General features: G+C 49.0%; 1 long non-coding RNA gene across 1 annotated transcript; it reads left to right on the top strand.

Moving 5' to 3' along the window:
• Positions 1 to 298: 298 nt before the first annotated feature.
• LOC138748819 (uncharacterized) lies at positions 299 to 5,443 on the top strand. Its single transcript, XR_011348262.1, has 3 exons — positions 299 to 341; positions 1,710 to 1,861; positions 5,253 to 5,443. It is a non-coding gene; the product is annotated as an uncharacterized lncRNA (long non-coding RNA).
• Positions 5,444 to 11,672: the final 6,229 nt, after the last annotated feature.

The raw sequence follows: 11,672 nt of genomic DNA, 5'->3' as shown, positions 1-11,672 counted from the left end.
AACTAAGTAATAGAATTGTGATACTTGATTAATTTACTCTGGTTAATGCAATGCAAACAGTATGCCAACAAGCTGCAGGTAAATATAAGTGTGCATCACTTACTTTGAGCTCTTCAATTTTTCTTTACATATCCAACAAATGTAATTTGATGTAGCAATTGTGTCGCATTGTGAAATGAAGAACGAGAAAATGATCAGACATAGTTGAGTCAAAGTTTAGTAAAAGTCGTTACTCATTCATGCAGAACTTTTAAAACCCCTGCACGTTCCAAATGACATCCTCATATTGTGACATCATGATATCGCTTGTAACCTCCTGAGCCGGTTCGATTATGCCTCCGGTGAGCCACTACACTGACCAGATTTTCATGAAATAACTTTATAATGAAAGTATATCATTACCTGATTCCCAACAGTTTGATTTCGAACAGTGGTTTTCAAACTGCCCCCAAATTCAGTTTCCACCTTAAGCAGTCCCTATGCCATAGGGGCTCTATGATTAGTAAGGGATTGCTTAAGATTGTATGTGGGTGGAAAGAAAAAGTTTGAAAACCACTGTTTTAATCGTATCTAATTAATTCATTATGTGCACGGTTTCATAACTCCAAAGGAAATGGGCCAGTAACAATTTTTCTCAAGCAAAATATTTCAGTAACAATTGGGTCTAGAGCAGTAATTCTCAATCTTTCCTTCCCACTCACATTCCACCTTAAGCAATCCCTGATAGTACAGATTCTATCACCAATGTGTATATGTACATATGTACAGATGGTAGTGTAGGGTGACTGTGATTGGCTGAGAGTGTAGCCACTCCTACTGGAAGGTCTTAAAGGATTGCTCCTAGCCAGACCAGGTCATTCTGGACTGGTCAACCTACTTGTGATATGCTCCACTCCTTTAGTTAATAAAAGCCTTGGTTTGGATCAACAAGTCTTTGGTTCTTTCGACGCGCATTACAATCCCTTACTGATCACAGAGCACCGATGGCATAAGGATTAATTAAAGTGGAATGTGAGTTTGAAGGGCAATTTGAAAACCACTGATTAGAGGGTAGAATAGAGACACCAGTACAAGTGGCTAAGGGTAACATATGTGTCCTATATGCAGGATGAAGGGATATGGATCATGTACTGAAGAGATTTAGTTTAATTTAAATTTATGGAGTCCTATATGGTAAAGAAGTTTGTCTAAGAATACAGCAGGACATTGCTCCAGCTGATCCAAGGTTGAATTTATTCCAAACTATTATGAAGTCTTGCACATTGGGAAGTCAAATTCTGGGGAGAAATATTGCGTGAAAGGTAATATGGGCCATGGGGCCTGTTTCTGTTTGATATGTTCTAGATTGATATTCTGAGGGACAGTTGTTCACAGGCTTTCCTAACAGAAAATTCTGATGAAGCCTTTAAATGTCAATCTTAGCGAAGCAAATTGATGGGCAATGTGTAAGAAAATACTTGGTGCAATGTAAGCCCAGCCGAAAGCCTGTGTTGAATGTCATAGTGGATAGAGCAGTGCAATAATGTTCAATGTTGGTGTGTTTGGCTGCATCAGCTACCAGCTTTCAGTGAGGAATTAACAAAGTGTAGATGTTTTACCCATTGTTCCTTGCAGAACCTTGTGCTGGAGAGTTAGTACCTCACCAGCCTGGGGCAGCTCATTGTATCTGATGTGCCCCTGCTTATCCTTCTTTTCACGCTATTTTCCAGAGCAAAACTGCATGTACGTCTGGGAACAATTGGTTTCTGCAAAAGATTTGGTCAACAAAAAGTCCCGCAAACATCTGTCACATATTCCAGTGGAAATTACCATACCCTGGTATAATTGTACCAAGAGTGAATTAGAAACCCAGGAGCAAGCTGTAAGTAGTTTCAGCAGAAATGGTAGTGGATCTTTTCTGCACTTTAATCGATCACTTTAATTTGTTTGGTTCTTTGGATAAAGGAGATTGGACCATTGAACCCTGATATTGAACTTAGTATTGACATCAAATCAATTTTGTTTCGTGTTTGATTATATTATCTGCATGTTCTGCATGCTAAAAGGTGGAAATTACCTGTCTTTGCTGGGTTTGGCACCAAGCCACATTCAAGCAGAACATGGATATGCACATCACAGGCATTTTAGCCTCACAATGGCACCCATTGTGACCAAGCAAATTGAGTTACTGACCCCAGATTTAGTGAACAGATGGATTGGAGTGCCATAGGGAGGATTTCCTGCCAGCATGAGTCTGGAAGGCCTGCCCGTTCCCCCGGGGGTTGTAGCTAGTAGTTCTGCTGAGTGCGATGCCTCTCGCCAGCAGGTACTGACATAGCTCATCACTCATAAAGGATGAGACCCGGTCGCTATGAATATAACCGGGATACATGAGATGGCGAATGAGAAGAGGGAGTACTCATCAATGATGGAGAGGAAGGAAGCGTTCATGTTCGTGGAGGGGAGAGGTCCCTTAAAATCGACACTGAGCCATTTGAAGGGCATGGATGTCTTGATCAGGTGGGGCTTTGTGTGGCAGTAGAAGTGCGGCTTGCACTCCGTGCAGACCTGGCAAGACTGGTCATTTCCCTGATGTCTTCCATGGAGTAGGGAAGATTTCTCCTTGACAAAATGAGCCATGCGAGTAACCCCTGGATGGAAGAGCTAATTATGCAAAGACCGCAGTCGGCTGGTATGTGCAGAGTCACAGCTTCCTCTGGTCAAGGCATCTGGAGGGTCATTAAGTGCTCCCGGCCAATAGGCAACATCATAATTGTAGGTGGAGAGCTCGATCCTCGACCTCGCAATCTTGTCATTCTTGATTTTTTCCCCTCTTGACATTACTGAACATGAAAGCGACCGAGTGCTGGTCAGAGAGTAGTGTAAATTTCCTACCAGCCAGGTAGTGGTCTCCGATGCCTCACGGCTTCTCCAAAGCTTTGAGCCTCCTTTGCCACAGAGATGTTCCAGAGCACATGGCCTTGTAATGTCCGTGAAAAAACGCAACCGGCCTGCCTGCCTGGTTGAGGGTAGTGGCCAGGGCTACATCTGAAGCATTGCTTTCCACTTGGAAGGGTACATTCTCATCCACCGTGTGCATGACGGCTTTCACAATGTGGTTCCAGAGGTAGTTAAAAGCCATTTGGGCTTCAGCTGAGAAGGGGAAATTAGTGGCTTTTATGAGAGGGCGAACCTTATCAACGTTTTGAGGGATCCACTGGGCGTAATATGAGAAAAACCCCAGGCATCTCCTCAAAGTCTTTGTGGTCCTGGGAACAGGAAGCTCTAATGAGGTGCATCCATCGGGATCAGGGCCAATGATGCCATTCTCTACCATATAACCAATGATAGCCAGACGTTTGGTCCTGAACACATACTTGTCAGAGTTATGTGAGGTTCAGGGCCTTCGCCGAGTGGAGAAAACTCTGGAAGTTGGCGTCATGGTCTTCCAAGGTGTGACCACAGATGGTGACATTACTGAGGAAGGGGAAGGTAGTCTTCAACCCATACTCGTTCACCATTCTGTCCATCTGCCTCTGGAAGATAGAAACCCCTTTAGTGATACTGAAAGGGACCCTCCAGAATTGAATGATGACCGTTAGCCTCAAATTCCATATATGGATGGTCTTCGGAATGGATTGGCAGCTGATGATAATCAGCTTTCAGGTAGATGGTCGAATAGACCTGATACTGCACAATATCATTCACCATGTCCGAAATTCGAGGGAGGGGGTATGCATCCAGGAGTGTGTACTGATTAATAGTTTGGCTATAGTCAATTACTAGCCTGGACTTGTTTTCCCCTTTTACCACTACCACTTGTGCTCTCTATGGGCTGGTGCAAGGTTTGATGATACCTTGGTCGAGCAGACGTTGTGTCTCAGACTTTATGAAATCTCGGTCTGTTGTACTGTACCTCCTTCCTCTTGGTAGCAATGGGTTTGCAGTCAGAGGACAGATTCGGGAAGAGAAGTGGGGGATCAATATTCAGTGTGGAGAGGGTGCATGTGGGTTCTGATTTTAGAGGCCCTCCATTCCAAACTGTTACAGGGGGGGAGAGGACCAGAATACTCCAAGGTCACGTTTTTAAGGCGATACAGGAAGTCCAGACCCAACAACACTGGAGCACACAATTCATGAAGTATATACTGGCAAAATTTACAGAAATCCTCCCCTTCGAATGACAGATGTACAATACAATGTTATTGAACATGCGTAGAATGTGAATGGGATGCAAGGAATATGCGGTAATTGGAACGATACATCTTCAGGTTGTATTCTTGTACAGTCCGTGAGTCTATGAAGCTTTCAGTAGAGCCTTTGTCGATTAGGCATTTAGTGGAATGTCCATTTATCTTCACAGTCACTATGGAGTTGCTGAGCTAGTGAGGTCTGCCCTGATCCCGAGACTCCATACTCCTTGCTCGAGTGGCCCTCACCATCCTGGGTTACCTTGCATGGGTAAGATGGCGTCGACCTCATGGCAAGATGGTCACCCTCCTTCCTCCTCTGACGATGATGGTGCCGAGTTTGAATTTGGGTTGCGGCAAGTTGGTCGCTGAGCCTTTTCACGCCTTTTCCTCTCTGCCACCCTCTATCGGCGTGTAGCACAGCAAGTGGGTTGGGTGAATTCAAGGCAGACAGCTTGGGGCTGGAATCGGTTTCGGGAGTGGTGCAGGATTAGCCATTCTGACAGACATCAGGAGACAGAATTGTACGAGTGTAAAGTATCCCTCTTTGAAACTGTAAACAAAAAATGGACGTTGGTTCACTTGAAATCTGCTCTCTGCTTTCCTACCTCTGATGGGTAGGCTCACTTGGGCAATGGTCATTTGATCAACAGTACCTTGATCAAGTGGCCATTGTCCACATGAGGCTAAACTCTATGATGACTGTCTGGTCGTTCCATCAAACTGTACCTGATCCTGTCCTCGAATGTGGGCGTTCAAAGAAAAATCAGTGTGAATTGATCTGAACTCAGAACTCTAAATGAATTTTCCTCAAGTGAAAAAAAATGCTAAGATCTAGAAAACATTTCCCTCCAATAATTTTGTCTGTAAAATTGCTTCATTGAACTGCTTTCAGATGGTGGTCAGGTTTTTTCCTTTAGGTGGTGTAAGAAACTCAAGCCTTTGATTTCTGAATACAGAGGAAAAATACTGTGTATCTGATTTCGATGAGGGCTTGTATATACAGCTGACTCTGTTACAGTTCAACCTGTGTAAAAGTCAAATATATTTCACTGAAAATATAAAAATTTGAATATGTTGTAGCAGCTCACCCACAGAACAAGCAGCCACGGGTAACTCCACAGCCAGCGGCATCCACGGAGACGCTCCATGCAGGGCAAAGCCATGGCCTGGAAATTGACATCATTCCACCCTGCTGGGGCGCTAAGGACTCTGGAACTGGGTGGGCCTCTTTAAGCGTGCGATTTCAAACCAATAAAGCAGTTACTCCAGAACTCTGCAAGTTTCAGCATGTTCCTTTTGGTTTAGTGGCTTAGCAGCCACATTGTTGACCCCGACCACCCAACAGCATTTGAACCTAATGCAAACAACTCCAGCAGTATGGACAACATGAACCACTCAACTTTTCAAAATGCAGTTTCACTGAAACTGCGACTTTCTGTACTACTCAGCCCCTTGCCTGATTCCAGCAGGCAGAGGCCCAGTTCTGGGTCATCATAACCCCGTTCAGCCTGTTTGAATTCCTGAGGATGCCATCAACCTTAAAACCGCAGTGCAACCTCATGGACATGGTGGGGTATGACTTTGACTTCCTGTTCATCTATCTGGTTGATATCCTGGTAGGTAGCTAAGAACATCTGACACATCTGCACCTACTCTCCCACAGCCTCAGTGATTATTGACTGGCGGTCAAAGTCGCCAAGTGCTAGTTTGGCCTGTCCATCATTGTGATTGTACACCACTGGTCTACTGCAGGGGGCAACCTCTGTAACTGCAGAAGAGCATGGAGACAAGACAACACCTGGCCAGCTGTCAATCAGTCGACCTGTATGGAACAAGCCCCATCCGATTGGGTGTCAATCACCCTCTAGGATATAAGCCTGAGCCGGCCCTTTCAAGGTCACTCTCAGAGCTTACAATGAATAAAGCCTGTTGTACAGTCTTTTGGTTTTGTGTGTTTGCTTCTGACCAACAAAGCACCACAATTTATTCGATGTAAACTTACAAGCTGCTATGGAAAAGCTCCTGAGCACCAGGAGCTTCGAAATCGACCCACGCCACCCGGAAGCACAAACACGCTTCGAGAACTGGAAGCTCATGGTCAAAGCAATAATTGAAGCTCACGCCAATGACATCCTGGACTCCGATCAAAGCTGGGTCCCCGAGCCTGCCAGGATCTCAAAGACTGCACCAGACACTCAGAACCAATGAACACCCTTGAGGCCATGAATAAACCTCCCACAAATGTGGTCTTTGCAAGGTACCTCCGAGCCCAACTCACCTGGGAGCCCTACGTGAGTTGGCCTGACCTTATCTGGCTGAACCTGGGGTAAGCAAAAGGGAGGTTGAGAGGCTGATCAGGGATGCTTACATCAAAGGGCTACATGCAAGGGCCACCAAGCAGAAGTTGCTGGAGGACAATATCTACTCCATGGCCAAAACAATGGAGGTAGTCCGAACCCTGGAGGCAGCAGCCCTGCACACTGAAGCCTTCGATTCCAGGCTTCCTCAGGCCTCTGCGTGGTCAGCACATTCAGCTGCTGTGATCCTGGATCAAGCTGGGGAAGAAAACATCGATGCTGCGGGCATCCAGTGCCCCTGTAAGTACTGTGGATCCTGGTGTAGGTCTGATCGTCGATTGCACCCAGACTTCCCAGCCAAAACCCAGTTTTGCCTGAGATGTGACAAGAAAGGCCACTTCATGAAGGTATGACTCTCAAAGACAGCCGGCAGCTCTACGATCTTCCCCCACCTCCCTCACAACCCTTGCAACATACGATGCCGGGCAGCGCCATTGCCCATGCAGGCACTTACTACCTCCCCAGCCCTGCCAACCCAACTTCTGGCCTCGACGGCAATGATCCCCACATGTACGCCATGCGCCCAGCCCAGCCATCGCTCTCGCCAACGCCACCACCAAAGACTACAACAACGTCACTTCCACCTGCCGTAATGACGTCGCCCTCCCCAACAGCCAATGCCGTGACATCACTTCCTCCAACACACCGAACGCAGCTGGGGAAGAAGCCTAGCCATGCCTCACCCTCCCACACGGCTCCCCCATCTTGGTTCAGACAGGCATGGACACCGCCATCATCAAGGCCCCCCCCAGGCCTCCAGTAATGATGATATGGTCAACACAGGTGATGACCAGGCCACCCTACTGATGCACACCACACCTCTGGATGACACTGACTGCCACACACTGCACCCCACGACTACGGAGAGCACCACCGGTCGACACTCTCACGATGTCTGCAGTAGACTCTGATGACCACACCTCACCTCCACTGTCGGGAAACGACGACTCAGACCCCAAGATGGTCCTAGCAGCCACCACACTGACCAGGAACATTCCTCACGACCTCGGGCATTCCATAATGGACATTAAAATCAATGGACAGGTAACAAAGTGCCTAATCGACAGTGGCAGCACTGAGAGTTTTTTTCACCCGAGCGTGGCCCACTCCCTAAAACTAAAAATCCACCCCACCACTTTTACTATCACCTTCACCGCCAAGGAACCGACTATCAATACCCTCGGGCGCTGCTCGGCCGATCTGACAATGGGGAGGGAAGATATACACTGGGTTCAGGCTCCTGGTCATGCCCAAACACTACACCCCAGTCCTCCTTGGCTTAGACTTCCAATGCCACCTGCAGAGCATCACCCTCTCCTTTGGGGGCTCCTACCTCCACTCACGCTCCACAGTGCACTGTCCAACCAGCCCTGGCCAACCCGCAGCCTCTCCATGCTGCGCATCACCCTCCCATGCTCTTCTCACTCCTCACACCAGACTGCAAGCCGATAGCCGCCAGAAGTAGGTGCTTTTGTGCCGCAGACAGAGACTTCATCAGGGCAGAGGCACGGTGGCTTCTGGTGGAAGGCATCATAGAGCCCAACAACACCCCATGGAGAGCCCAAGTCCTCGTGGTCAAAAGGGGAAGCAAGCCGAGGATTGTCATGGATTACAGCCAGACCATCAACTGGTACACCCAGCTGGACACCAACCTCCTACCAAGGATAGCTGACATGGTCAACAAGATAGCCCGTTACCAGGTCTTCTCCACAATTGACCTGAAGTCGGCCAATCACCAGCTCCCCATCCAGCTACAGGTCAAGCCCTATTCCGCCTTTGAGGTGGATGGGCACCTGTATCACGAATGGTATCTCCGTCTTCTAGCGGGAGATGGATTGAATGGTAGACTAACACAAACTGAAGGCGGATTTTCTGTACCTGGATAATGTCACTATCTGTGCCCACAACCAGCAGGACCATGATGCCCACCTAGAGAAATTTCTCTGGATGGCCAAGGAGCTGAACCTAACATGCAACAAAGAGAACTGCACGTTCAGCACCACCCGCCTTGCCATCCTAGGGTACATCATGGTATATGGTGTCATCGGCCCAGATCCTGAATGGATGCGCCCGTTAATGGAGCTGCCCTCCCCCCCCCCCCCCCCCCCCACGCTCAAAGCTCTCCGCAGGTGCCTTGGCTTATTCTCTTATTACTCCCAGGCTACAACATTTCCACTCCCACCTGAGGTCCAGGCGGCAGCAATGCCTCCGATGTGGCCCTCACCACTACCCTGTCGCCTTCTTTTCTAGGACCCACCATGGCTCCAAGCTAGGTCACTCTGCCATTAAAAAGGAGGCCCAGGTAATTGTGGAAGCGGTCCGTCACTGGCGCCACTACCTGGCTGGCAGGAGGTTCACCCTCCTCACTGACCAGCGGGCAGTGGCATTCATGTTCAACACCACACACAGGGGCAAGATTAAGAACGACAAGGTCTTGCGCTGGAGAGTTGAGCTAGCAACATACAGCTACGACATCCAGTATCGCCCTGGGAAGTTTAACGACTCTCCTGACACTCTCCCCGGAGCTGCGTGTTGCACGAGTCCCTCTGCCACCCGGGTGTCACCCATTTATACCATTTTATCAAGTCCCGGAACTGCTTGTACACCATCAGGGACGTTAGGACCATGACCAAGACATGCCGGGTCTGCGTGGAATGCCATCCCCACTTTTTCCACCCACCCCAGGCTCATGTCATGAAGGCCATTCGGCCCTTCAAGTGCCTCAGCATGGACTTCAAGGGGCCCCTGCCTTCCACAAATCGCAACATCCATTTCCTCACGGTTATAGACGAGTACTCCCACTTCCTGTTTGTCATCTCTTGCCCAGACACCTCCACAGCCACCGTCATCAGGGCACTGACAGATATCTTCACCATGTTTTGCTACCCCGCATTTATCCACAGCGACCAGGGGTCTAGCTTCATGAGTGAGGAGCTACACCAGTAACTGACAGCAAGGGGCATCGCGACTAGTCACATGACTAGTTACAACCCAAGAGGTAATGGACAAGTGGAACACGAGAACGCGGTGATCTAGAAGGCAGTTCTTCTGTCCCTTAAGTCAAAAGGGTGGTCTGTAGAATACTGGCAGGATGCTCTTCCTGAGGCGCTCCATGCCATTTGGTCACTTCTGTGCATGGCTACCAACGTGACCCCTCACAAATGCCTGTTTTTGTTCCCCAGGAGATCGGCGATGGGAACGTCCCTCCTGGCATGTCCTGGGACCGGTGCTCCTGCGTCGACACGTGTGGGCGCCCAAGGCTGAACCCCTGATTGAGCAGGTATTCCTCCTACACACGAACCACAACTATGCTTACGCTAGGTTCGGCAGTGGCAGGGAGGACACCGTCTCAATCAGGGACCTGGCACCAGCAGGAGCAACCACCACAACACAGCATCCTTCAGCCCAGGACCCCGCCGGCCTGATACACATTCCTGATCCCGAACATCTATGGGGCACTCAAGACCTTCTTGGGCACAAAGTACTTGCTACAACCGTGGGGAACAACCTGCCCCACTGCCCATCGGATGCAATACACATGACTTAACCCCAGCAACCCCCCAGCCACCTCTCCGTGCTGCACCACACCAGCCAATCCAGCCCCTGCCCCCAGCTCCCCCACACCCTCACCGACCAGTGACCTGAAGCCAATCCTGCGACGGTCGCAGAGATTCTGCCAGCTGCCGGACTGTCTTAATCTGTAAATATTATGTATATATATGTTTGGGGCTTTACTGCAACTCTCCCCCCACCGGGTCAATTTTAAAGAAGGGGTTAAATGTGATGGTAGACCACTGGCCTACTGCAGGGGGAAACCTCTGTACCTGCAGAAGAGCATGGAGACAGGACAACACCTGGCCGGCTGTCAATCAGCCGACATGAATGGACCAAGCCCCATCCAGTCGGGTGTCAATCACCCTCCGGGATATAAGCCTGAGCCAGTCCTTTCGAAGTCACTCTCAGAGCTCACAGCAGCACAATCTCCCAGCTGGCTCTGTGGAGTTTTACGTCGAATAAAGTCTGTGGTACAGTCTTTGGTTTTGTGTGTTTGCTTCTGACCGACAGCGCACCACAGCATCGACTTACCGATTAACTGTCACTGGAGCTGATACTCTGCCGGGGAAAGTGGAGACCATTCGCAATTTACCAGACGCAAAACGGTCAGAGATCTGCAAGAATTTGTCAGGATAGTTAACTTCTAGTTCATTCCCTTAGCGGCCCGAATTATGTGCCCACTTTTCAGATTGATGTCCAGCAAAGCCAAAGAAGTTTCCTGGACAGAAAAGGCAATGGCAGTGATCGACCAAGCCAGGGACGCACTGGATAATGCCACATTCCTGGGTCAACACCATGGCTCTTACTGTGGACGCCTCTGAATGGCAGTTAGCGACGTCCTCGAACAATTAACAGAAGGATAATTGAACCCACTCGCCTTCTTCAGCCGACACCTGAAGCCCCCAGAAGTCAGGTACAGCATATTCAACAGGGAGCTACTAGCCCACTACCTGGCCATTTGGTACTTCAGGTATTTCCTTGAAGGGGGAGAGTTCAAGATCTTCACAGATCACAGGCCCCTCACATTCACGTTCGCCAAACTGTCTGACCCTTCGTCAGCCATCAATGGTGCCACTTGTCCTACGTATCCAAATTCACCACCACGATCAAACATGTCTCATGGAAAAACAACATGGTGGCAGATGCACTGTAAAGAACATCCATCCAGTTGATGCAAGCTCCAGCCCCAGGAGTGGATTATGCAGCCCTAGCAAAGGTACAGAGGAGGATCGCAAAATATCGACATACCGAACCACACTCACCTGCCTCCACCTCAAATAAATTTGTATCGTGCCTAGAGGTAACAAACTCCTCTGCAACACCTCCACAGGGCAACCATAGCCCCTCGTGCCGTCCGCCTGGAGGCGCCAAGTGTTCGATACAGGCAACACAGGTCGGACACTGTGTCAGAATGTGCACACAATGCCAAACCTCCAAAGTCTAGAAACATGTGCAGGCACTGCTGCAACCCTTACAGCCAATGCACAGGAGATTCGAACATGTGCACGTGGACATCACTGGCCCACTACCAGTTTCAAGAGGGTTGAGATACCTATTTATGATGGTAGACAGATTTACAAGGTGGCCA

Source organism: Narcine bancroftii, chromosome 1 (genome assembly GCF_036971445.1).
Source record: "Narcine bancroftii isolate sNarBan1 chromosome 1, sNarBan1.hap1, whole genome shotgun sequence".
Taxonomy (NCBI): Eukaryota; Metazoa; Chordata; class Chondrichthyes; order Torpediniformes; family Narcinidae; genus Narcine; species Narcine bancroftii.
The sequence above is the reverse complement of the archived record's forward strand: the minus strand, read 5'-3'. Positions and strand labels throughout refer to the sequence as shown.